The sequence below is a fragment of the Engystomops pustulosus genome, chromosome 6 (genome assembly GCF_040894005.1).
Source record: "Engystomops pustulosus chromosome 6, aEngPut4.maternal, whole genome shotgun sequence".
In the NCBI taxonomy this organism is placed as follows: domain Eukaryota; kingdom Metazoa; phylum Chordata; class Amphibia; order Anura; family Leptodactylidae; genus Engystomops; species Engystomops pustulosus.
Window position 1 is genome coordinate 169,363,600 of NC_092416.1, and position 26,358 is coordinate 169,389,957.

The 26,358-nt window shown below is 42.0% G+C and overlaps 1 protein-coding gene and 1 long non-coding RNA gene across 2 annotated transcripts in view; one reads left to right on the top strand and one right to left on the bottom strand.

Annotated features, from left to right (window-relative positions):
- The window catches only part of LOC140066170 (uncharacterized), a 45,553-nt gene extending 39,168 nt beyond the window's left edge, over window positions 1–6,385 (bottom strand). Inside the window, exon 1 of the long non-coding RNA XR_011848143.1 lies at window positions 6,265–6,385. This is a non-coding gene — a long non-coding RNA (uncharacterized lncRNA). The remainder of the gene's footprint in view (window positions 1–6,264) is intronic.
- The window catches only part of ANKFN1 (ankyrin repeat and fibronectin type III domain containing 1), a 530,260-nt gene that overhangs the window by 188,554 nt on the left and 315,348 nt on the right, over window positions 1–26,358 (top strand). The gene's annotated exons all lie outside the window — the stretch shown is intronic.

Sequence of the window (26,358 nt, forward strand, 5' to 3'; positions counted from 1 at the left end):
TACAGACAGATAAGTACTTTACCCGAGGAGAGGCATATAGCAGAGCTGACTGTGTGTGTTATAGCTGAGATAGCAGAGATGGAGTGTTTCATTGTGTCTTATATCCATCTCAACTCTGATCTCTTATCTCTCGTTTTTATGTGTCAGATACTAGTGAATATTTAGAAGATAAATAAAAATGTAGATAAACCCCATCCCTGATAATCTAAGCACATTGTCAGCACACAGCGTCTCATAGCACTGAGGAATCATAATGTGTCTGCTTGGAGAGTCTCTGCCCACATTCTGGGATTTTATATTGACCATCACTGAGTTAAAGGAGCTAAAACATGGTGGTGAGGTACAGAATCATTTGGCAAAAGAATAGTCATATAAAAAAGCAAGGGTTGGAATAAACAGCAAGGAATTTAGAGACAATAGCATAAAAAGAGAAAGGGACTAGTATAACCGGCCTAGAATGAGTCTAAATGGAGTTCCTAGATGCCAAACCAGCAGTTGACTTGTTCAACCATCTCTCTCTGTGACACATCCCCAGCTCAGAAACAAGACTTAATCACCCAGTTTTCCATAGAACATGTACCCAGCTCTTTCAAGGGAACTTCAAGGCAAGCTGTCAAGCACAGTCTCGAGAAGAGCAGCCTCAGGTGTGGTTTACAAGTCCAGAACACCAATTCAACAACTTTTGACAACTTGTAATGGGGACACTGGACTCTGGGATGACAGAAACAACAACCTAAAACTCCAGCACCTCAACATCCCTGCCTGCTTGTCTCTGTGTATCCTCGGTGATACGGGACAACCATGAAGATGGTTCCTCCGTACACTAAAGTGCAGACACAAAACAAGTTGGATAAACAGATAAACACAGTAAAGGTGGGAAATAATCCGGGTCACAACTGTGTACAAAATCGCTTCCACACAAGGATAGTCAAAGAACAATAGACAAGAATAGGATAACCAGTAATACACAGAAACATCTTAAGCATCCTTAGAGCACAAACTGAGGAAGATGCTGACACATACATCACACAACATTAAAGTTTTGCATGGTTAAACTCTATATGTCAGGTTGCTTAGTGCAAATGTTTAAAAAGTCCCTAAAACTGTCTGACGTTCACAACAACATTTCTGGGAAAACAACATCCGATTGAGCAAAAATATTAGTTCAGTGGGTGCCCAACACCCAGCATCCCCACGGAGATGGGGAGAAAGGTTGTTCTGCAGTAACCTGATCTGACCACTACACAAAGAATGGAGATGTTCAGTTCCTGTTCATCTGTTACTAAGAATATCTGAAATGTGGGGGTGCTGGGTGTTGGACCACTACCACTCTAATATTGAGGACCTATTCTATAAACAAATATTCTAGTCTGGAAAATCCCTTTAAATCTGTATGAAAATGGGGGTATTTCTGTGTATATGAAGTATAAACCTATACAGGTCGTCCTCTCTGTGAATTTCTAAGTGTCTATATTTTTATCATGGAGAACGGCCATTTTGAATCCCATGAATAAGAAGCAATGGTTGAGGTAGGTCTGCAGAAATCCGTACGTATATTTCCATGTAAACAGTGGTTGGTGGAGCATGGAGCAGTTGGCATCGGTCCGTGGAGGTGACTGCCATCTTATGCTTGTTATGAGTTGTGTCATTATTCCGGCCCCTAGGCTGATATAATTAGGAGCGCAGTCACGGCCTGCTGACGCCGGCATAGCTCCACGTACAGGTGTATAGTTTCACGTGCAGACGTTACATAGGAGAATTAATCATCTGCACTGATTAGTTGCTGTTTATTAACATAACACGGCTCCCATAGATATTTCTGCTCACGACTGCGGTACAAAGGTTTTCTATCTGAATGCAAGACACAATATTTTCGAGTTGGTGAAAGGGACGTCGGGGCTTTGTCCTTTTGAACTACTTGTTAATAAAATATGCAGCAGAACTTGTCACTTCCATGGTGGAGCCGAATTATAAACACTGGTCGCTCGCTCTCCGGATATATAATACCGCCATATACCACATGCACAATTGTATCTATTTTTCTTAATTGAGTCACAACGAGGACTTACTGTACATTGCTGTCTCTTCTATTACAGCCATTGCCTCCCTACATGGGTGGTTACTTTTGTGTCCAAATTTTTTTGACTTTTTATTTAATCTATTAGTTGACTTTTAGATACATGATGGTTCTGACGATTTTCCGGTCGCCGAATAAATTCCGATTTTTTATCCAATTCCCTTTAGACAAACCGATCTTACTCCAATTGTCCTGGAATTTGCTATATGACCCCCTTTAGTTCTCTAATACACAATTTATATGCATTAGATACATTTATATACATTAGAGTTTAGATTGTTGTTAGGATTTACCCTAATTTTAACCCCCTAACGCATTGTATGTCATAATGGGGCTTATTAACTAAGGGTCCGCGGATCGCATTTTCATCGGACTTCCCGACGTTTTCGGGATTTGCGCGGCTTTGACGGGTATTTAGAAGGGGATTGTGTCGCATGTGATCGGATTTTGGCGCAGTGGCGACGGCTTTCACCCAACAGAAATCAGGGGGGCGATCCGACCAATTCGGACTGAGCGCAGGATTTAACTTCCAAATTGTGTCGCAAGCCCAAGCGATTAAATACACCAGGAAGAAGAAGGTGAACTCTGGTGGACCTGAGCGGGGAAGCGACACATGCAAGATATAGGGCGCACGATCTTAGTGAATCGCGGCACAGTGCATTCCGGTCGCACAATGCACTTTGGGTGAACTCCGTCGGTCGGGTAAGTAAATGGGCCCCGATGTAGAAGGACGACTGAGCCCTCTTCATATATGGTGGGTGTTGGCTGCATTATGCAGCCAACACCCACCACTGACACCCGCAATCGGTTCTGGCACTGATTGCATGTGTTAACCATTTACCTGACACTGGCGAAGTCGGCAGTGGCGGGTAAATGCTAGGTAAATGTCGCGTCCCAACAGTCACAATATATCAACATTTAAAAACGGTTATTCATGCGGTGAACCTCATAACGGAAAATACCACTCAAATTTTGCAATAGGAAAAAAATTTATGAAAAGTGCTCTTAAGGTCGTACAGTCCCCAAAATAGTAAATGTAAATATCATTATATAAAGGTATGTATGCCAAAGTATGAAAAAGTTCTTAGCGTCAGAAAAAAATGAACAAAACAAAATGAAGAAAATATTTTTTTTGTACAAAAGGTTTTCATTTTCTGGAGTAACTGTAAAGTTTTTTTTTTCCACAAATCAATAGCTCTTGGGATGTAAAACAACTTTGCCTATTATCTTTGATTCCTACATGCAGCAGTTTATTTGCTATAGCCCTTATATTACCCCAGATGAGCAGCCCTCTTCCTGTGCTGACAGGAAGTCTGTATGTTTTGTTTATCTGTCGGTTTCATGGGAAAGGAGGGGCTGCTGCTCCCTGCTTACATAGGAGGAGATCATGTGACAGAGCTCTCTCTGTGTAAGTAGCAGAGCTGGATGTATTTAGAACTGTGGATACAGATGTCTCCTGCACAGAATAGTGAGGTACAAGATCTCCCTGTTCCTTATCAGTTCCTCCATCCCAGTCTGTGATTCTACAGAACTTTCTCTGTCTCTCTCTGCACCTCATGCTGCAGCCCTTTCCCCACCTTGTCATCCGCAGTATCACCTCTGTTCAGATTAGTTTGCTAGCAGGTCATGGGAATAGATAAGAATTAAGTTATGAGGAATTAGTTTGTAGCAAAATTAACGTAATGTGATGGAAGCTGCCAGGCTGGTCACCATATACATCCTATGTGTGCAGTGTTCACTGGACTTACTTGTGGGAAACTAAATGGATTTAATGCTAAATTACTTTGAGAGAGAATACAAGGCATCATGGGATCTGTGGGCAAGCTAACTGGCCTCAGCCTGAGGGCATAAACTGACAGACATTAGTCTCCACCCACTTCACCTTTTTGTCAAACACGTACAGAAAATACCAGAACTTTGGAAAGAAAAGTGCGAACAAAATAGGGATCGTTCTGTTGTTTTCAAAGGGGAATCACATATAATAATTTGGTAAAATCACTTAAAATCACTTTACACTTACGTTTTAAATCTATTAAAACTTAATGAAACCCATATAAATTTTTTTTTTCAATTTCATTGCTTTTGGAATTTTTTTTCCAGCTTCATGGAATATGAAATGCTGTCAATGGGTAGTGCAATTTGTTACCCAGAAAACAAGTCCTCCTACAGCTCCGTATACAGAAAAATAAAAAAAGTTATGGATTTTTAAAGATGGGGGAGTGAAAACGCAAAAAATGAAAATGGCCTGGTCCTTAAGAGGTTAAGGGCTCTTTCACACTGGCATTGTTTCCACATCTTGGTTTAGTGATTATCATGGATTTTCATGAGCATCATTTTCTATGGCTATTTTCTCATTGGCGTTTTTTAACTGATCCGTTGTCCGTGAAAAAAAATTTTTTAAACCTGTTCCATGGAACGCGGAATCATGGTAGGTAGTAGAAGTCTATGGGTCCTCACAAATAAACTGATGACAGGTCCATTTGTTTCACTGATGATGCTGGGAAACAGCATGTTATATTTTCTAACCAATGTTAAACCTTCAGTTTTTTTTCTGGACACAGACCCAAAAACGGAAGCAAAACAGTGACAAAACGACATATCACACGCGCCAGTGTGAATCCACCCTTATTCTAACACTGATACTAACCCTAACAATAACCCTAATGAAAATTATAAAAAATATCAACCATTTTTGCAAAATTCTACTTTTTTATGGAAAAAATGGTTCATTTTTCATATGATACATGTGCATTTTTAACCTTTATTTTATTTATCTTTTTCTGTTTCACGCATTGAGGTGAGAATCCCACAATTTTTATATATTAAATATATTTTAGCATATGTGTAGTTATGTGAAGTAGTCCCTGCAGCTTCCCTGACTGTGTGCTTAGACGGTAGGTTGTGAGAGATAAAAGCGAGGAGAGATGGTACTGCATCTAGCGGCACATGTGATGCTGTGCTGAGGTTTCATGGGGTTTTAGAAATTTCTAAAAAAAATATCTCTCACACTTTGAGCTTTTATAATGTACATGACAATCAGGGGAAGGGTGTAGAGATGAACTTTTATTATATGTAAGTGTCAAGACCGGGAAGATGAACAAGTTCTGTCCCTGTCTAACTGCCAATCCTGCGTAAAATTACAGGTGACAACTAATCTGCGGTCCCTATCCTGGATAAGTACACAGAAAAGTAAGACAGACAAACAGACATAAGACAGACAACAAAGCAAAATCAGACAAACTGGGTCAAAGCTTAGAAGGCAACAAGGTACAAAATCGTAAGGCAGAAGAATAGTCAATATTCAGTCAAAAGGTCAGGATCACAGCAAACCTCAGCAGAATATTACAAAGGAGCCAGAAAGTCAAGTGATAAGCAGGCACCTATATTATAGCTAGGCAGGAATATATGGAATGACTGGACACTGCCCCAGAAGTAGATCGGTGCACTGTTTTAGCACACTTATAGGACTATGTACACACATTCCCTGCTCATAGAGACTGTTGACCTGTCAATCAACCAGCCATCCGCAGAACGGGTCAAGGAGTTTGCTAGCAGGTCATGGGAATAGATAAGAATTAAGTTATGAGGAATTAGTTTGTAGCAAAATTAACGTAAAATTAAAGGTGGACCCGTCGGTGCTTTATGTGTATTACAAAGCAGGTACATAGTGTTCTCACTCTAATAAACCCATGAGAATAACTTGCCATTTCTAATTTCGTGTGGGCTGCGATGAATCAGGTCTGTATCATCCCAAACCTGCATTATTGGAGAGTAAATGTAACATTCTGACGTGGAATGATTTACACTTTAATGAGCACCTAAGGTGTTGAAAAAGCTAAGTCAATAAGCTGAATCCGAGCTCTATGTACTCGCCTCGAGACTCAAGGATCCCCTGCAGCGAAAAACTATCAGCCTGCCAATTATGGAGGAAATCTGGGCAAGTGTCCTAAAAACGCACATCTTTTTTGGAGAGCTGTTTGTTTCCATCCAGTGTTAGGCAGAAGTGTTATGAGACAGAAGGTGGATCTCAGGTGACTTCCATTTATTGGGATAATTCCGGATGTGCATGAGTCATCCGGCATTGTGTGCTGAAGACCAAACGTGGAGCAGTCCAAAAAGTTTCTGTATTTTTTTTCTTCAAAAAACAGCTCCACTAAAATGAAATCTACCTTCTTGAATCTACTTACCTTAGTAGATGCAGAGGTAGATTTCCCAAGTCATCTCTTGGTTGAACTTGATTGATGTCCCTAGTGGGGGTGTTGGTGAGCTGAAGACGAAAGTTGGCTATTCTGTATCCTTTATGGAAGGACCACATTTTTCAGAACATGCTTGGGTTTAGGGTATTGGTTGAGGTACAGGGTTCTAGAACATTCTGCAAGTCACAGGAGAAAGAATAAGCAGCTATGACATCTGTGTTAGGCTACATTCACACTACAGTATGGGGGACGTATATACGGCCGACGTATATGCGGCTGATATACGTCCCCCATACACTTCTATGGGCTCGCGGCGTCCTACAGGAGCGGTACGGTGCAGCACACGTGCGGCACCGTACCGCTCCGTAGCCCGGGAAAAGATAGGACATGTCCTATCTTTTCCCGTATTACGGCGCCGCGGCCATAGATCGCTATGGAGAGGGGCGGGGGTGAGCTGCGCTCACCTCCTCCTCCTCTCCCCGCGCTGCCGTGTTCTACGGTGCGGCGGGCTCACGGCAGTGTGAATTTAGCCTTAGGGTTTTCCGCAGTTTGTTCTATCAGGCTGAAAAGATGCTGAACTTCTTTTGGTTCATTTCAGTCGGCAGTCTGAACAGTGTTCTATGCAAACTTTGCTCTGAACCAGCAAGGGTTAACATGCTCACACTCTCAGAGCTCTGCCCCTCTCACCTGGAGCAGATGTCATACTCTATCCTCTTTGATATCTCTATCGTCTATACAACTGTTTCGCTACTTCTATATTTCTGGTTTCTGATATTTGGCTCTCGTAACTGACCATTCTTTGTATCTGTGATTTTGTACCTTATTTGCTATCTTTGTTGTGATCCGAATTATCAACCTCCACTTTGTGTTATTTTTTTTTGTCTTGTTTTTTTGTCCACACTTTGGTGCAAGGAGAGACCGTCTTTGTGGTTGTCCCATATCACCTAGGGTACACTAAGGAAAAAAGACAGGGCTGTTGGGTGGCTTGCATTTTAGGGTTCATTGTCTTGTCTGTTGTTCCTGATTCCAGTGTCCCCCTTACACCAGCCCAGGATAAACTGAGGATTAGCTATTTATCCAGTTTCTGGACGCCGCCCCTAGCAGCTGACTGACTATGATCTGCATCACTCAAACCACAGTTGAGACTAACACTAAATTCCAGGATGAACCACTCAATTTTCCTGTGAACACAAGTGGACCACAGGTGCTCAGAACCAGAACCATTCCAGAGAGATCTTGCTATGGCAATTTGATAATGACTGCAAATGTAGAATGTACATTACTGTACAAAAGATAAAAATCCTGCATGATTTCAGATGAATAAGCAGCAATACACGGTCAGGGGAATGGACGCTGGTTTTACCAGTCATTAAATCTGAAACACCTTGAAGAATAATTCCTCGGTGAGTGTAAGCGCTTTATATGTTCAGCTTAACAAAGTCCATTGATTTCATTGATTTCCTCCTATCCTGTGTTATGTTACTGAGGAAGGACTTTATTACATCCTATTGATTAATATGTGGGATCCCCGCTGCTGGAGGGAAGTCAGGGATACAATACTTAGAATCTATCTATGTGATGTACTGTAGAAATAATACAGTCATGTTCAGGACTAACTAGCGTTGTCTTCCACCAATAAGTCATTGAAAAAAATCTGCTGTTCCTACAGATATTTTCTCCCCTCAAAATAAATGATTAAAAGTCCTTGGAAGTAACTTTCCTCATCTCCTACTTAAAGGAAATCTAACGTCAGAATCCATCCTGATAATCCAGGGACATTACTCATAGATCCAGGCAGCAGGACTGTGGTAATCTTCTTATATTTGTCATCCATGGTCCCCTTCCTTTAAAAATCAACTTTTAAAATTATGCTAATTACCCAGAAGGGCTCTGTGGGATGTTACCAGAGCACATCTGTGCTGCAACTTCAAATTGTCTCTATCTCTTCCTTCTAGAAACAGCTTTTAAACGTATGCAAAATAGCCTGAAGATCTTCTGGAGGTGCTACCAGAGCCCCTCCGTGCTGCAGCTTTACTGGCTGTTACACAGTGCATGAGCACTTCCCACCTTCTGGGTCATTAGCATAATTTTTAAATTAGATGTTAGTAGGAAGGAGGCCATGCATAACAAATATGAAAAGATTACCACAGTCTCGTGCCTGGATCTATGAGTAATGTCTTTGGTTTATCATGATGCAGTTTGATGGCAGATTTCCTTTGAAGGGAACCTGTCATCAGGAACAGGGACAATAAAACTTAGTTATACCACTGTGCCTTTGTTGAAAAGTGCAGTGCAGGTGCCCCAGATTAAATCTGTGTTATCCCACAATTTAAATTGTTCCCCAAACTTTTTTGCCTTTTTCTATATTGGCCCCGCCCACTTTTGCATGGTTTGGCCACAGCCGCTTGGCCCCATCCGTTGCGAGGTATGTGAATTGGTGAAAAGATCTGCAGTTTCCCCACACAGTGCTCACTGCTAAATACACCATGTCGTAAGAGGGACAACATTGTGGTAAGGACAGGAAGAGGACAGGAATAGGAGACATTGAGCTGTCAGTCAAATGAAGGAGGAGGGGTTGACTAGCAACCTGGACAAAATCTGCAGAAGTTGATTCATCCATACTCATTTGCATATCATAAAAACATCAGGAAGGTAGGTACAGTTCCTTAGGTGGGAGATCATTTTAGGGTATATGGGAAAAACTTTTAACCCTTTACCAGCAGATATTACTAGGTGAGGTGTAAAAGTTTGTTGACAGGTCAGAATTGTCCAGCAACCTACTGTCATGGGTGCTCCTGCCGTTGCGGGGGCACCTGTGTTCCTCCGTGTGGCGGCTGCAGACTTACTCACCCATCCACTCTTCAGCGACGGCACTGTGGTCCGGAGTGCACGTCACCGCCCTCTAGGGCGTGCACTGAGAAATTTAACGGTGCCGCTAATTGACGCTGCCCTGCCGCTGCCCTGCTATATAGCTTGCCTCTTCCTATGACTCCTGCTGAATCTTTGTGCCCAGTTTTCTAAGAGAAAGCGCTGTTTTTGAGATCCTAGTGATTTATCCGTTGTGACCTCTGCTTCCTTCCCTGACCTCGATCCACTGCCACCTGCCTTGACCGTCTGCTACGTTCCCGACTCCGGTCCTGTGCCTCCTGTCCTGACATTCTACCTGACTTTGACTCTGATGCTGTCTGCCGTCTCTGTACCTCGCCTTGGCCGCTACCTTGAGCAAGCCGTACCTGTGGAGCGGCCTGGTGGTACCACGCTGCAGCAAGTCCAACCCGCTTTGCGGTGGGCTCTGGTGAAAACCGGGTACCACTTAGACTCCGCTACCAGGTGAGCCAGAGCCACTGCGCATGCCAGGGCAGGAGCCAGAGCTACTGCACATTCCGATCCGGGATCCAGAGCCACTGCGCATGCCGGCACGGGAGCCAGAACTACTGAACATGCACAGGAGCCGGCGGTGCATCTGACACTTGTGCGAAGGATGATTAGGACCGTGCAGAGGACGCACAAGAGGTGGCACTGCTAAGTCAACTGCGGGGTGGAGTAGCCTTAGCCCCCAGTGCCCGGCCAGGCTAGTACACGCCCCAGTAGCCTCTGCAGGTAATTTACATATTACTAAATTTAAAAAAAATTAACGAGTTAGTTTATGTTCCAGGATTATTAAATGACAGATAAGGGCAGAGGCAGCAGGAGGAATCTACCATCACATCTACTTCTCATAGTAGAATGCTCCTGCTAGGTTTCCTTTAAGAAATGCTACAAATTTTCAAGGATATTTCTATATTTTAGGATGTGTGTCATATAACATTGCACATTCGTGGCTCCTGTTACCTTACTCAGCCTTCCACCCCTACGTGTCCCTTTGATGAGTAATAATTTATGATGGGCCAGGTTACATTGTACGTTATCGGAAGCGGAGAAAAAAAGAGCCAAAGCAGAACTAATGTCACCTCGAAAAGAAAATAATTTGGAATAAAGGAGCATAGGAATGGCATCTCGGTGGCGTCAGGGAATAACAAATAGCTCGTGTCCTCTTCAGCGGCCATCAAAGGTGTGACTCATTAATAATTAAGCTGCGGAAATTAAAGGCCTTAACACAATGGCCGGGGCTCTTTGTAATGCAGATGTGGATGCTCTGCGCTCCGGAGAGAACTTTTAGTTGCCGAGGCTTTGAAGTGATAGTCTGCAGTGCCGGGCATAAGGATACAGAAGCCTTTGTCTCTTATCAGGGACTGGATTACATGTGATCAGCTTACCGACTCTATTACTACGACAAGAAATTTTGGTGCTTTCAAATATACATTTAGAGGCGGATGGTTTTGTCTCATGGATGGACCCAATTCGCTCGTCTACCCCCTGAGTGATGCAGGTAATTGTCCCAAATCTCTTGAATTGGCTGTAAAGTTTTTTGGGTCAAATTTTCAGCATTTTCCTATGATGATGATATCATTTGTGTTCACTTTACTTGGTTATTTGTGTGTTTTATACAGTCTGCCCCAAGGCTCTGGTACCACACATCATATACACAGCCTCTGTCTACTCTGTAATTTTTACCATCTTTGCTCCATGAATTATCATATGTGGGTTTTTTAGTATGTAGAAGCATCAGTTTTAGGTTGTTGGATATATAGAAAAAACTCTAATTCCAAGCTCATGGAATTTGTATAACATATGAAATAGCATAGCATGAAATAGTAACTTCCTATATAGGGTCATCCATTACTTTATATGTTGTTTTGCAGTAGAAATTTATCTATCTATCTATCTATCTATCTATCTATCTATCTATCTATCTATCTATCTCATATCTATCTATCTCATATCTATCTATCTATCTATCTATCTCATTCCTATCTATCTATCTCATATCTATCTATCTATCTATCTATCTATCTATCTATCTATCTATCTATCTATCTATCTATCTATCTATCTATCTGTTCATTGTAGCAGCTAATTCTTGGTCTCGGTGGTGACCTTTAAACTCATGCACATCACTGACTGGCAACATCCTTAAAGGAAATCTACCATTAGAATCCACCAGGATAAACCAGGGACATTACTCATAGATCCAGGCACCGGGACTGTGGTATCTTCTTATATTTGTTATCCATGATCTGTGTAGCTGTGAGAGTAGCCATGGTGGCATCGTGGGTCCACACCTGCTCATGGGGCACTCAGTATTACTTGCAGGCAGTGTTGCACTAGGTCAGTGGTGCCGAACCTATGGCAAGGTGCCATAGGTGGCACTTGGTGCCCTTTCTGCAGGCACTCAGGCCATCGACCCCAGGACATAGTTCACCAAACAAGACCAAATCCACTGAATCTTTCTGCAGTCCCAGACAACTTTAGAGATGCTGCTCTCAGCGCTGTTTTAAAGTGACACTTTATTGGCTTTTTTGAACTGTGGGAAAAGTGAGAAGGTGTGGACAGAAGTGAACGTCCTCCTGCTGGACCCACCCCTTCTCCTGTACAGGGTGACCCTGGAAAGAAGCTACAATGAGAGTCAGAATTTGCCCTTCTTTCAACTGTATTGGTGGCCTCAGGGGGCCAATACAATTAAATATTGTGGAAGAACAGGAAGCAATAAGTTACTGCTTAAAATGCCGTGCTGGCACTTCACAGTAAATAAGTGGACTTTGGTTGTAGTTTGGCCAATCACTGCACTAGGGTTTCATGGCGCCCACCAAAAAAAAATAATAAATGCGACCCAACCTCCAATAACGCCAAGGAAAGAGACCCCAGTGGCCTCCATATTGGGTTATCTTAACTTAGACCTGTGGGACCACTGTTGAGCTGGATGATCCTCTGGTGGGCCATTCTGACACTACTTGAAGGCCCTCATTTTCTTGATATATTGGACTCCCATAAGTCTTAGGCTACATTGACGTAGTACGGTGGGTGTACATTGGTGCCCTCTCCATAGAGTAACCTAGGGCCCGGGGCCTTATTCCGTCGAAGAATAAGGAACGGTACGTTGCGGGATGTGTGCTGCACTGTACCACTCCCATACGGCACCGTGAGGCCATTGCTGTGTATGGGGGGGGGATATATATACACCCACCATAGGTTCGTGTGATTGTAGTCTTAGTGAAATGGAAAACCCCTTAAGTGAACTAATAGAAACTTCCTACAAAGTGCATGTATACAGCGTAGATTCATCTCCGTGTTCTCAATCAATTGTGATTGTGCCGAGTAATTAGCCGTTTTCGCTTCTAAATGAACATCTTCTCGGCAGCAGCTGTACCATTAAAGGATTTAATGAATTATACAGGATACAAAGCCCCACATTCACTGAAAGACGCGTCATTTCTCAGCCAGAGCACCTGAAGCCACTTTCCAGTCACCTTATAGAGTCTTTTTTTTAATGTTAATCTCTTTTGATTCATGATTTCATGGATGGAATGGAAATATATGAGAAAACACTTGTAATCACGTATTGTGTATGGTTACATGATGACATGTGTGAGGCAGCGTAGATAGGAGGCCACTATATATATAGACATTTTACATCATTACTTGTATTGTTGTATCTTTTCTTAGATATTTGCTATTTATAACAGGGGAGGGGTTGTGATATACTTTAAGTTAACCCACTTTAAGTTTAACCCATCCGACTCACCTAAAGTGCATTGTCCAACGATCATTCACAAGATCGTGCGCCCGATATCCTGCATGTGTCGCTTCCCCGCGCAGGTCCACCGGAGTTCACCTTCTTCTTCCCGGTGCATGTAAGTGCTTGATCTTACGACACAATTTGAATCTTAAATCCGTGCTCAGTCCGAATCAGTCGGATCGTCTGACGGCACACCCCCCAATTTCTATCGAATGAAAGCCGGCGCAGCTTCGCCAAAATCGGGTGCGACCCAATCCCAGCACAAACCCTTGTTAAATACCTGTCAAAGCTGCACAAATCCCAATAGTCCGACAAAAGTGCGGTCCACGACCCTTAGTAAATAAGCCCCACTTACTTAGTTTGTATGAAACCAACAGATAGCAAATCCCCCATGGATTGCGCAAGGAAATCCTGTATTCCAGACTCTATGGTGTTCTTGTATGCGGCTGCATATAGCTGAAAACTACTTACCCTGTGTTAACATAGTCCTGACAAGTGAATCTTTTTTGCTCATAGGTCATGGAGCCTAATAGTCTCTGCTGGGCACATCTTCCCTTATCTTGCTGAAAGAGAAAGTTAGAGATGTGCTGAGCAGAGGCTGAAAAGCTGTTCTGTTAGAAGATAGTGCTTATAGAATGCTTCAGCCAGAAAGCAGAAAAGAAAAGAAAACGAGGGACAGTGGCTCCAAGCTGTATTCAATCTGCATTGACATGTTACTTAGCTTGGAATACAGGATTTCCTTTACAATATACAGACATTAGCACTAAGGGCCACATGTATCACTCGTTTTTTCTGTTGTTTTTGCGCCTTTTCATTCAGGCGCACCGTTTTTGCGCCATTTTTGCGATTAAACGCCAAACTAGCCGCGCAGCAAAAATAAGCAGCTTTCCCTCATCTATCTTACCAATCCAGATGTTTTGCTGCGCCTAATGATATTCATCACTTTCAACGTTTTCATTTAGGCGCAAAAACGGGCGCAAAAACACTCCAGCCCGAAGGTGGCGTTATCTGAGAAGAAAGCACTGAGCTCCTTTGCAGAACAGCTCATTTCTAGCAGCAAAGCTCAACCAGACACTAGGACATATAATAGATACATTACATACACTGCAGACACTAGAACATATAATAGATACATTAGATACACTGCAGACACTGGAACATATAATAGATACATTAGATACTCTGCAGACAGGAGCTGCAGACTCTATTTACAGTTCATCACCTTCTATTTACAAAACATTCTGCAAAACGCTGAGCTCACAGCAAGAGAGAAGAGAAGTTTGCACAAGTTTGCAGATACTACAAACAAGTGTCCCCCATGTAATTCTGCACAGTATCACCAGTGTGTCTGAGGGGGATACTGTGCAGAATTACAGGGGTGCAGCAGGAGCCCAGCACTGGGGGATCCCCTCCAGGAGAAGCCCCTGCTGAGGAGGTCACTGGGTGCTGGGTGTCACACACCTGGGTGCTGCAGTGAGTGTTATCTTCATTCTGGGCTGTGGGAGAAGCAGAGAGGAGCTTGTAGCAGGATCACATGTAAGTGCCCGAATCTAACATTGCGCCTAAACTGCACCAAAATTGCGCCTAAACTGTGTTAAAGTAAAGTGATTAATAAGAGGCAGAAAATTACCTTATCACAGATGGTTGTAGCTTGTGATAATTCTGGCAAAACAGTGCGCCCGAATTTAGGCGCAACTACTACACTTAGGCGCACAAAAGTGATAAATGTGGCCCTAAGTCTTAGTTGGCCTGCATAGACACACACTGTACAGGCTTGAACACTGACTTTGCTTCCTAGGGGGTCATTTATCTTATCTCTGTATGTTTTGGTTAGTTTTTGTTCCATCGTCTTCTTTGGTAATTTATCAGTCTCACTTTTTCCTTGTGTTAAGTGTTTTTTTTTTTCAGATCTCTTTTTGGGACATTTGCTACAAATGTCGCACAAATGTCTCAAGACACTTCTTTCAATTTTCTAAGTTTTCCTTAAGTTTGGTTTGGTCTGGAGTTTCTTGCGCCAGAAAATTTCACACATTTTAGATAATTTGAAATGATAAACGTCATTTGCCACATTTAGCAGATCTGGAATAGAAGATAAATGTGTCTTACTGACGAAAAACAACAAAGACATTTCATATTGTCCACAAAAAGGCGCAAAAATTTCAACGCGCCAAAAAAATGTCTCAAAAAAGACAGAAAAAATAAAGATAAATGACCCCCAATGTGTTACTAAGGAAGGACTTTTCAACCTGAGGATGATATAAAAGGATGGGGACAAAGGTGGACATTCCATCAGAGCAGCCTGTGCAGCCTCAAGGGGTCTAGTAGGTAAGGGGGCTCACTGATGCCTTAAAGCGGCAACCTACTGTGTATTAGATTGTATGTACACGCCTGAACTAGTAATTTTACACACAGTAAATCATTTTAAAAAATCACAGTGCATTACAAATAAATATAAGGCACTTCGGTCAAATGATTGAGTATATACTCGGTGCTGAACCAATGAATATCACGACTAACGATTACCAAAAGATGAGATACAGAAAAAGAGATATACAGATGGACATAAAATTGTATGGTTCCTATTGTGTGGGCCACAAAATTGGTGAATGGACTCTGTGTGTTGATTATTGATTCATAATAATCTGTGGAGTAGCAGAGCTCAGGGGCTAAGCACAGCAGAGACAGCAGAGAGCTTGAAAATGCCTTTTTTTTTACATCCCTCACATTCCTTCCCTCAGCCCTATCCATTGTCTTCCTTGGTTGAACTTGATTTTTTAGTTTTTAACTCTACAGGGTGCTTTTATCTTAAAATTATTATCTGCACATGTTGTGTAATGGAACGTGGGCAATTGTTTAAAGGGGATTATGTTGTAGCAATGTACTGTATAAGGGGATAGACAAGTTTATTATCAGCTACCCGCTACCTTACAACTACCCGGTAAGAAGGCTGGAAAGCTCTCATGGCACATATTAGGACAGCTGGAGTGCCTCCGATGGTAGGGAAATGATGTATGCCAAGCACATGAATAATACATAGCAGTATGTAGTGAATAATATATAGATAGGTATAAACGTAATTATCCAGCAGACACTGCAGGTATGGTGGGAAATGTCGTGATGACATCATCATGGGAAGCCAGTGCTGTATTTATTAAAGCCGCTATTTTCCTTATGTGCAGACCATTATCAGGGAATTTTTTAGTAAAAACTGTTACATCTGTGTCTTCAGGTTGAGAAGACACTGAATACTACTTGGTTCTCCACAGTTGGCAGTCTGAATAGTGTTCTATGGTTTTTCTACTGCGCACGGGGCACTGCAAACTGTGATCTGAAACAGTAAGGGTTAACACTCTCATGCTCAGAGCTCTGCCCCTCTCACCTGGAGAAGACTCATTAGGGCGAAATCACACTAACGTGCGGTCGCCGTACCGTAGCACAGTGGGCACACGTCAACGCGGAGGAGTGGGTGAGAGCTGCTCGCCTCCTCCATAGAAATACACAGCGCCGTAATACGAGGAAAGATAGGACTCTGTGCGCCCATTGCCAACCTATGGGGAACGTATATATGACGTATACACGGTGGCCATATATAGGTCCCCCAACGGTCGTGTTAATTCATCCTTACTCTAAGAAACTCCCTGATTGTTCTCTAACCTGATTGTTGGTTAAATATTTCCCTGCTAGCTTTCTTGTCTGCAATTTGCTTGCTATATTTCTGTACTTCTGTTTTTTGATATTAGGCTTACATTCCTGACTATTCTCCTATGTAAATGAATTTGTACTGTATATGCTATTTCAGTTGTGACACGGATTGTGCACCTTCTTTTTGTGTTATTTGTCTTTTTACATATATACACTCTGGCGAAGGGAGGGCCTGTCTTTGCGCATGTCCCGTAATGCCTAGGTTACGATAAAGTGTTGGGGGGGCTGGAGTTTTACTATTCACTGTCTTGTCTTTGGTCCTCGAGTCCACTGTCCCCATTAGATGCAGATGCAATGAGCCAAACTCAAGATTTGTTTCTTTTCACAGAAGTGCTGTATTGAGTAGTGATGAGCAGACCCAAACCACTCAACCCCCTTCCCCCCATGCTTCTACCGATCTCTGGTGCTATCTCTGTAAAAGCTGATGGCAGCAGCAGCATTCAGTCTAGGATTGTCGCTCCCCGATGACGTCACATGGAGTGGGGATCCTCTGGAAATTGGTGGTGTACACAACAAAATTTAAACACTGATTTTGGGTTTTATCAGTGAGGGTGAGCCTTCAATTTCCAGTTCAGCAGACTCAGACAAACCAGAAACGGAACAGATCCACTCATCCCTATTGTTCAGGCCTTTCATTTAAAGCTTGTATTATAGAACGGTATCATACTATATACACATTAAACCAATTGATGCTGTGGTTAGTTTTGACCATGGCCTCTAAGTCAGTGATGGCGAACCTATGGCACGGGTGCCAGAGGTGGCACTCAGAGCTCTTTCTATGGGCACTCAGGCCCTCACCCCAGGACAGAGTTCACCAAACACTTCCAATCTTCCTGCAGTCCCAGGCAAATTAAGCAATGCTGCTCTCAGTGCTATTCGACACTTCTTTGACTGTTTGGAACTGCGGGAAAAGTGAGAAGGTTTTGACAGAACTGCATTATCTTTCGAGGTCATCATGTTGGATCTGACCATTGTTCCTTTACAGAGAGACCCTGGAGAGAAGCTACAATGATAATCTGAATTTTCCCTCCTTCTTTTAACTGGTGGCCTCAGACCAATACAATTTAAGGATGTAAAAGAACAGGTAGCAATAAGTTACTGCTAAAAATTTCATGTTGGCACTTCACTGTGAATAAGTGGATTTCGGTTGTAGCTTGGGCACTCGGTCTCTAAAAGGTTCGCCATCACTGCTCTAAGTGGTCAGGGCACATGGGCGCAGACACATTGCCACCAATGACCACCCCATAAGAATGTCATCGAGGAGGACGGAGATTGGTTTCCATGATGGTTTAAATGACCTAATTATATAATACATCATTGGGGGTTGTAGCGTTTGGATACATGCTAATGCTTCCTTAGTTTATCAGGCACAGCACCATTCATTAGATAGTGGCTGTGCAGGGTATTGCAACTGTGCAACTTATTCACTTGAATGAGACTTAACAGAACTCAGGATGTGAGATCAATAAAAGAGTTGGTGATTAGTGGGGGTGCCAGGAGGGAGACCCCGGCCATTCAAACCAAAAGTCAAAGTATTGGAGTGCCCCTTTAAGGCCTTCGTGATATCAGGATTATAATGGAGCCTTTCAAAAATATCAGGAATGGACTGAGTGTTAGAATAAACCAAATAGCAATTTTTTAGAACGACATTGAGTGCAGGACACTGCCGACTTGTTTCCACATTAACACGGAATCCCATTCCAAAAAGATCTAATGAACAGCCGCACATTTATGTCACAATTTTAAGCCAAATGATCTCTCCCTCCATTTATCACATACAGTTCTGTAGAATGAAAGAAAGGAAATGTTGGCAGGGGGTCCAGAATGTGAGACTTGATCATCACATGACATTTTCTTATCCCAGAGAGGGAATGTACACGGAACGTCGGGGTGTCACCCGGCTAATTGAATGAGGATTATATGAATGTCATAGTTCACCTGGCGCCATGTCCTTCCCTACATGGAGACTATGCAGCTGCTGGGAGAAATGGTCTTGTCGTTTTTTTTGGTGAATTATGTATAGAATTTTTAGTTGACAAGTGGTAGAGATGGAAAAATACTAATCCGTGGATAAAAGTATGTGTTCCTCGACAAAAACACTATTTTGGATTAATGGTTTAGCAGATTTCACAGATTCAACTTAGAATTATAAGAATTTTAGTTTAAAGGGATATTCCTATCTCAAAAATAATTTAAGATGGTATAAGGCTCGGATAACCCTGTGAATGGGCAGGTACAGACAGCTCAAATAATCCAGGATCCAGATGTATTAAAGCCAATTCTTGCTTTATTGCAGCATAGTATTAAAATCCATTGTGTGAATCATGGCCAACGCGTTTCAAACGGGAAGACTGTTGTTACTCATGGCCATGATTCTTAACCGTTCTTAACCATGGCCATGATTCTTAACCGTTCTTAACCATGGCCATGATTCTTAACCGTTCTTAACCATGGCCGTGATTCTTAACCGTTCTTAACTATGGCCGTGATTCTTAACCGTTCTTAACCATGGTCGTAATTCTTAACCGTTCTTAACTATGGCCGTGATTCTTAACCGTTCTTAACCATGGCCGTGATTCTTAACCGTTCATAACCATGGCCGTGATTCTTAACCATTCATAACCATGGCCGTGATTCTTGACCGTTCTTAACCATGGCCTGTGATTCTTAACCGTTCTTACTCATGGCCACAATTAAGAAGGTCTTCCCTTTGATACGTGTTGGCAATGATTCTAATACTATGCTACAATAAGACAGGAATTGCCCTTAATACGGCTGGATCGTGGATTATTTTTGATATTCCCATCTTAGACCTTATTGGCCAACCTCATCGACTGATCAAAATCTGAACAAGTTAGTAGATATGTGAAGCTTCCGGCACTTGCTTGATAAGTTGATCATAGAAGTCCATAGATACAATTCCCAAAACTTAATCACATTAAAACCTTCCTTAAAAAATACTCCATCATGATGGAAAAATACGTAACAGTAAGACGTTTCGAGCTCTATTCTCAGCTCTTAGACATACCTATGTGTTTGGTGCACTTTGCTAAGTTGAATATGTTCAGAGTCAATGGGCTATAGGGAGCATCAGTTTATTTTTAACTTAGCAATGTGCAGCAAACACATAGAGCTGAGAATTAAACTCGAAATGCGTTACCTGTATGCATTTTCCCAACATTATGGAGTATTTTTGAGGAAAATTTTAATGTGATTAAATTAAGTTTTTAAGATTTTATCTATGGACTTCTACGCTTAACTTATCAAGCCAGTACTGGGAGCTTTACATTATCTACTATCAGCATCTCTGGAACCAGACCAGGGAGGCTGGGCTGCAGGTGTCACAGAAGCCTGTGTAGAAGGTATTCCCCCTGGGGCATTTTTTCTGTAGGTGTCTATCCCCTCTATATATGTTATGTGGGAGCATTACTGCAGGCTAGCAATATTTCCTTCTAGTCACAGGGATGGCCCACAAGGTGGTCAGTCATCACAGGGGTGACCCCACAGAGTAGCCAACAGTCACAAGGATGCCCCACAGGGTGGCCAGCCATCACAGGGATGCCCTTCAGAGTAGCCAGCAGTCACAAGGATGCCCTTTAGAGTAGCCAGCAGTCACAGGGATGCCCCACAGAGTAGGCAGCCGTCACAGGGATGCCCCACTTAGTAGTCAGCAGTCACAGGGATGCCCCACTGAGTAGTCAGCAGTCACAGGGATGCCAAACAGAGTAGCCAGCAGTCACAGGGTTGTCAAACAGAGTAGCCAGCAGTCAAAAAGATGCCTAACATAGTATCCAGCCGCCACATGGATGCCCCACAGAGTAGCCAGAAGTCACAGGGATGCCCACAGAGTAGCCAGCAGTTACAAGGATGCCCCACAGAGTAGCCAGCCGTCACAGGGATGCCCCACAGAGCAGCCGACAGTCACAGGGATGCACCACAGAGTAGTCAGGAGTCACAGGGATGCACCACAGAGTAGCCAGCAGTTACAAGGATGCCCCACAGAGTAGCCAGCCGTCACAGGGATGCCCACAGAGTAGCCAGAAGTCACAAGGATGCCCCACAGAGTAGCCAGCCATCACAGGGATGCCCCACAGAGCAGCCAACAGTCACAGGGATGCCCCCAGAGTAGCCAGCATTCACAGGGATGCCCCACAGAGTAGCCAGCAGTCACAGGGATGCCACACAGAGTAGCCAGCAGTCACAGGGATGCCACACAGAGTAGCCAGCAGTCACAGGGATGCCACACAGAGTAGCCAGCCATCACAGGGATGCCCCACAGAGCAGCCAACAGTCACAGGGATGCCCCCAGAGTAGCCAGCATTCACAGGGATGCCCCACAGAGTAGCCAGCAGTCACAGGGATGCCACACAGAGTAGCCAGCAGTCACAGGGATGCCACACAGAGTAGCCAGCAGTCACAGGGATGCCACACAGAGTAGCCAGCATTCACAGGGATGCTCCAAAGATTAACCAGTAGTAAAATGTTAAAAAATTACTCACAAAATTGTAAATGTTGCAAAACCAAATAGAAAATTGAAAATTTCCACTCTGTAAAATTTTAGTACAGATAGTAGATAAAAACATGATCAAAGGCAAATATTTCTCCCTGTTGCTGAACAAAAACCTTAAGAGGCACTTGAAACCTTCCCTTCCTTGGAGCGGTTCCCTTTAAGTATTAGAGTAGTGAAATGCTTTGAAAACTATAGGGGAGAAGCGCGGAGAGTCATTACGATGATCCCTGGCAACTTCCTGCCTCCTATTAAATTAACACTTAGCGTAGGAGAAATGGCTCCGCGTTCTCCAAATGAGTTCACCATTTTTTAATATTTCTTAAAGGAAAAAAATATTTGGTTTTGATGTGTTTTTAGCAGCAATCCTCAAGTTCACTCGAAAAATTGATGGTGCCAAAATTGGCTCTCTCTAGATGCGTAGGTAGACGCTCGCCGATTGCCAGCTATCTAACATAGCTTATTTTTCCCAGACGGCTTCAATGGGTCTTGGCCGAAATACTTTGGATGGTTTGGCACAGATTGATATTACACGACCTTGATGAGTTACAAGATCTGCCTCATTTCTCAGCATCTCCTCAAGCATGAAAAACATTACCTCACTGAGAAAGCCAGGACAGGCCAAGAGCCCACTTAATGTCCTCAATTTGTTGAAATATGGTAAATAGAGGAAGATTAAAGTTCTGTGTTTCAACATTAGGGCTTAAATAAATTGCGTTTTATAAATTGTTATGTACGGAACGGGAAACTGAGCTGTAACGTAGTCATTATACTTCACTTGTCAAAAGGTTCTCCAATGTTTTTTTATAACAAACCCAAAGGTGAAATTATTAGTATTGATAGAGGACTATTAATTCCATGGTGCTGTACAATCATCAAGGGGTTCACATACATTAAGGCAAGAACTATGCAAATAAGAAACTACAGAGATCTGGAGCTAGCGGAAGAAGGACCCTTCCCGTGAGGGCTCACAATCTAGATGGAAGGGTAGATGGAGACACAAGGTGATAGGGCAGAGCAGTTATTGGGGCTCATTTACTTACCCGGTCCTGTTGCGATCCTGCGGCGTGTTGTCCGACGTGGATTCCGGTTCTGCCGGGATTCACTAAGGTCGTGCGCCCGATATCCAGTAGGTGTCATTGCTACGCCGTGGTCCGCCGGAGTTCACGTGCTTCTCCCCGTTGCATGTGAGTGTTTGATCTCGCTACACATTTCGGTTTTTAAATTCTGCGGTTTTTCCGAATCCGTCGGGTTGTCCGACGGCCACGCCCTTGATTTCTGTTGATTGAAAGCCAGAACGATTGCGCCAATATCCGATCGCATGTGCCAAAATCCTGGCGGAATTCGGCGCAAAACTGAAAAATTCGGGAAACCTGACGAAAGTGCGGCCGCGGAGCCCTTAGTAAATGAGCCCCATTGTGTTTTGTAGGAAATCTTGGTGGATTTTCAGGTTACGTTTGAAGGTTTGGAAAGTTGAGGACACATTTTGGTAGAGAGTTCCAGAGTATGGGGGAAGCACAGGAGAAGTCCTGGTGATGGTTGTGAGAAGAGCGGATGGTAATAGAGTGAAGCAGAAGGTCCTGTGAGGAAAGGAGATTACAAGTGGGACGATATTGGCTGATGGTCTCGGAGATGTATGGAGGGGACAGGGTGTGGACGGCTTTGTAGGTCATGGTTAGTATTTCAAACTGAATTTGTTGTACAATGGGAAACCAGTGAGAGACTGGCAGAGAGGTGAAGCTAGTGATGTATTAGCCGGGCAGGAGAGTTAAATATAGCTTGGAGGGTCCTTAGAAAGTTCGATGGGAGACCACAGAGAAGAAGGTTGCAGTAGTTCAAGCAGGAGATGAAGAGGGACCTTTGGGTTGAGGAAGGATTTCCTCAATGTCATAAACTCTTAAACCTTTCCTAAGCCTCCTCCTACCAGCCTCGATTCAGAAATGTGTAAAAACAAGTCAACTCACTTTATCAAATTTAGAAACTTTAAACAAGTTCCAGTTTTACAGCTAACACTATAATCTTTAGGCACCATGGTGTAGAGCAGGAAGAATGAATGAGGAGACACAGGAACACACAAGCTGCAGCTGCCCCCTTCCCCCGGGACTAACCGCACACTGCTGGAAGGGAGCCAGGTAATGGAAAATAAACTTGTATAAAGTACTGAAATAATTAAAAATGCTGACAAAGGCATTATTGAAAATCAGCATAGTATAGGTAAAAATGACATTTCCGGTGACAGGTTTGCTTTAAAGGAATAGAAATACTTGCTATAAATCTACTCTTGCAGTCAGTCTGGATAAAACTTCTTTTCCCCAATTCTCACATCATTACAAAGATGAGCTGAATTTTTCCCACCACGATCTTTTGATAGAATAGGTCAGAAAACACAGGGGCTTTGAATACTGGAAATGTCACACATCCAGGATTTATTTTTAGAGTCTACAGTCAGATGTCATCTACCAATTTGGTAAGAAAATAAGAGCAAAAAGTTAGGGCCCTTCTTCTCCTCTGCTGTAGTGATAGTTTCTCTTGGAGTGTCAGTCTATGGATAAAAAAATAAATAGTAGCATGAAGCCTACAGAAAATACAATATATAAAGATAAGTACAACTTATAGAGATAATACAATATAAAAATATAATAATATATAAAGATAAATAGAGAAACCAAATACTATGGGCCACATGTATCACTCGTTTTTTCTGTTGTTTTTGAGCCTTTTCATTCAGGCGCACCGTTTTTGCGCCATTTTTGCGATTAAACGCCAAACTAGCCGCACAGCAAAAATAACCAGCTTTCCCTCATCTATCTTACCAATCCAGATGTTTTGCTGCGCCTAATGATATTCATCACTTGCAACGTTTTCATTTAGGCGCAAAAACACTCCAGCCCGAAGGTGGCGTTATCTGAGAAGAAAGCACTGAGCCCCTTAGCAGAACAGCTCATTTCTAGCAGCAGAGCTCAGCCAGACACTAGAACAGATCATAGATACATTAGATACACTGCAGACACTAGAACATATAATACACCCATTAGATACTCTGCAGACACTAGTACAGATAATACAGACATGAGATACTCTGCAGACAGAAGCTGCAGACTATATTTACAGTTCATCACCTTCTATTTACAAAACATTCTGCAGAATCCTGAGCTCACAGCAAGAGAAGAGAGAACTTTGCAGAATGTTGCAGATACTACAGACAAGTGTCCCCCATGTAATTCTGCACAATATCACCAGTGTGTCTGAGGGGGATACTGTGCAGAATTACAGGGGTGCAGCAGGAGACCAGCATTGGGGGATCCCCACCAGGAGAAGCCCCTACTGAGGAGGTCACTGGGTGCAGGGTGTCACACACCTGGGTGCTGCTGTGAGTGTTGTCTTCATTCTGGGCTGTGGGAGAAGCAGAGAGGAGCTTGTAGCAGGATCACATGTAAGTGCCTGAATCTAACATTGCGAATAAACTGCACCAAAATTGTGCCTAAACTGTGTTAAAGTAAAGTGATTAATAAGAGGCAGAAAATATACTTATCACAGATGGTTGTAGCTTGTGATAATTCTGGCAAAACAGTGCGCCAGAGTTTAGGCGCAACTACTACACTTAGGCGCACAAAAGTGATAAATGTGGCCCCAATGTATAGAGATAATGCAATATCCAGATAATATAATCTATAGACATAAGTACAATATACATATAATACAATATATAGGATGTAACAAATAGGTTATACGGATAATACAATATATACAGATAATACAATATATAGAGATTATACGGATAATACAATATATAGAGATAATACAGATAATACAATATATAGAGATTATACAGATAATACAATATATAGAGATAATACAGTATATAGAGATTATACAGATAATACAGTATATAGAGATTATACAGATAATACAATATATACAGATAATACAATATATAGAGATTATACAGATAATACAGTATATAGAGATTATACAGATAATACAATATATAGAGATAATACAGTATATAGAGATTATACAGATAATACAGTATATAGAGATTATACAGATAATACAATATATAGAGATTATACGGATAATACAATATATAGAGATAATACAATATATAGAGATTATACAGATAATACAGTATATAGAGATTATACAGATAATACAATATATAGAGATAATACAGTATATAGAGATTATACAGATAATACAATATATAGAGATAATACAGTATATAGAGATTATACAGATAATACAGTATATAGAGATTATACGGATAATACAATATATACAGATAATACAATATATACAGATAATACAATATATAGAGATTATACGGATAATACAATATATAGAGATAATACAATATATAGAGATTATACAGATAATACAGTATATAGATATTATACAGATAATACAATATATAGAGATAATACAGTCTATAGAGATTATATGCATAATACAATATAGAGATAATACAGTATATAGATATTATACAGATAATACAATATACAGGCGGTCCCCTACTTAAGGACACCCGACTTACAGACAACCCATAGTTAAAGACAGACCCCTCTGCACACTGTGACCTCTGGTGAAGCTCTCTGAATGCTTTATTATGGTCCCAGGCTGCAATGATCAGCTGTAAGGTGTCTGTAATGAAGCTTTATTGATAATCCTTGGTCCCATTACAGCAAAAAATTTTGAAACTACAATTGTCACTGGGGCAAAAAAAAAAATTGTCTAGAACTTCAATGATAACATATACAGTTTCGACTTACATACAAATTCAACTTAAGAACAAACCTCCGGACCCTATCTTGTACGTAACCCGGGGACTGCCTGTATAGAGATAATACAGTATATAGAGATTATACAGATAATACAATATATAGAGATAATACAATATATAGAGATAATACAATATATAGAGATAATACAATATATAGAGATTATACAGATAATACAATATAAAGGGATATATACAATTTGCGGTTGTCATGCATCCTATACTATGGACCATATCTAAATAATAGCTGTTTATTATCCTCCCATATAATCCGGACTATAATAACACAGTTGTCACGCACTGATTTGTTAACAATATGTAATTTATTACTCAAGTTTCCCAAGATGAGAAAATAATAGATTTTACACAACTCGCTTGCCGCTAAACACTGAAATCCCCAGTAAAGAGCTTTTCCTGAATCACTTGTGGGCCGTGATTAATTTGTCTTCCTGCGATCACAGCTTCTCCAGGATGAGAGATTCT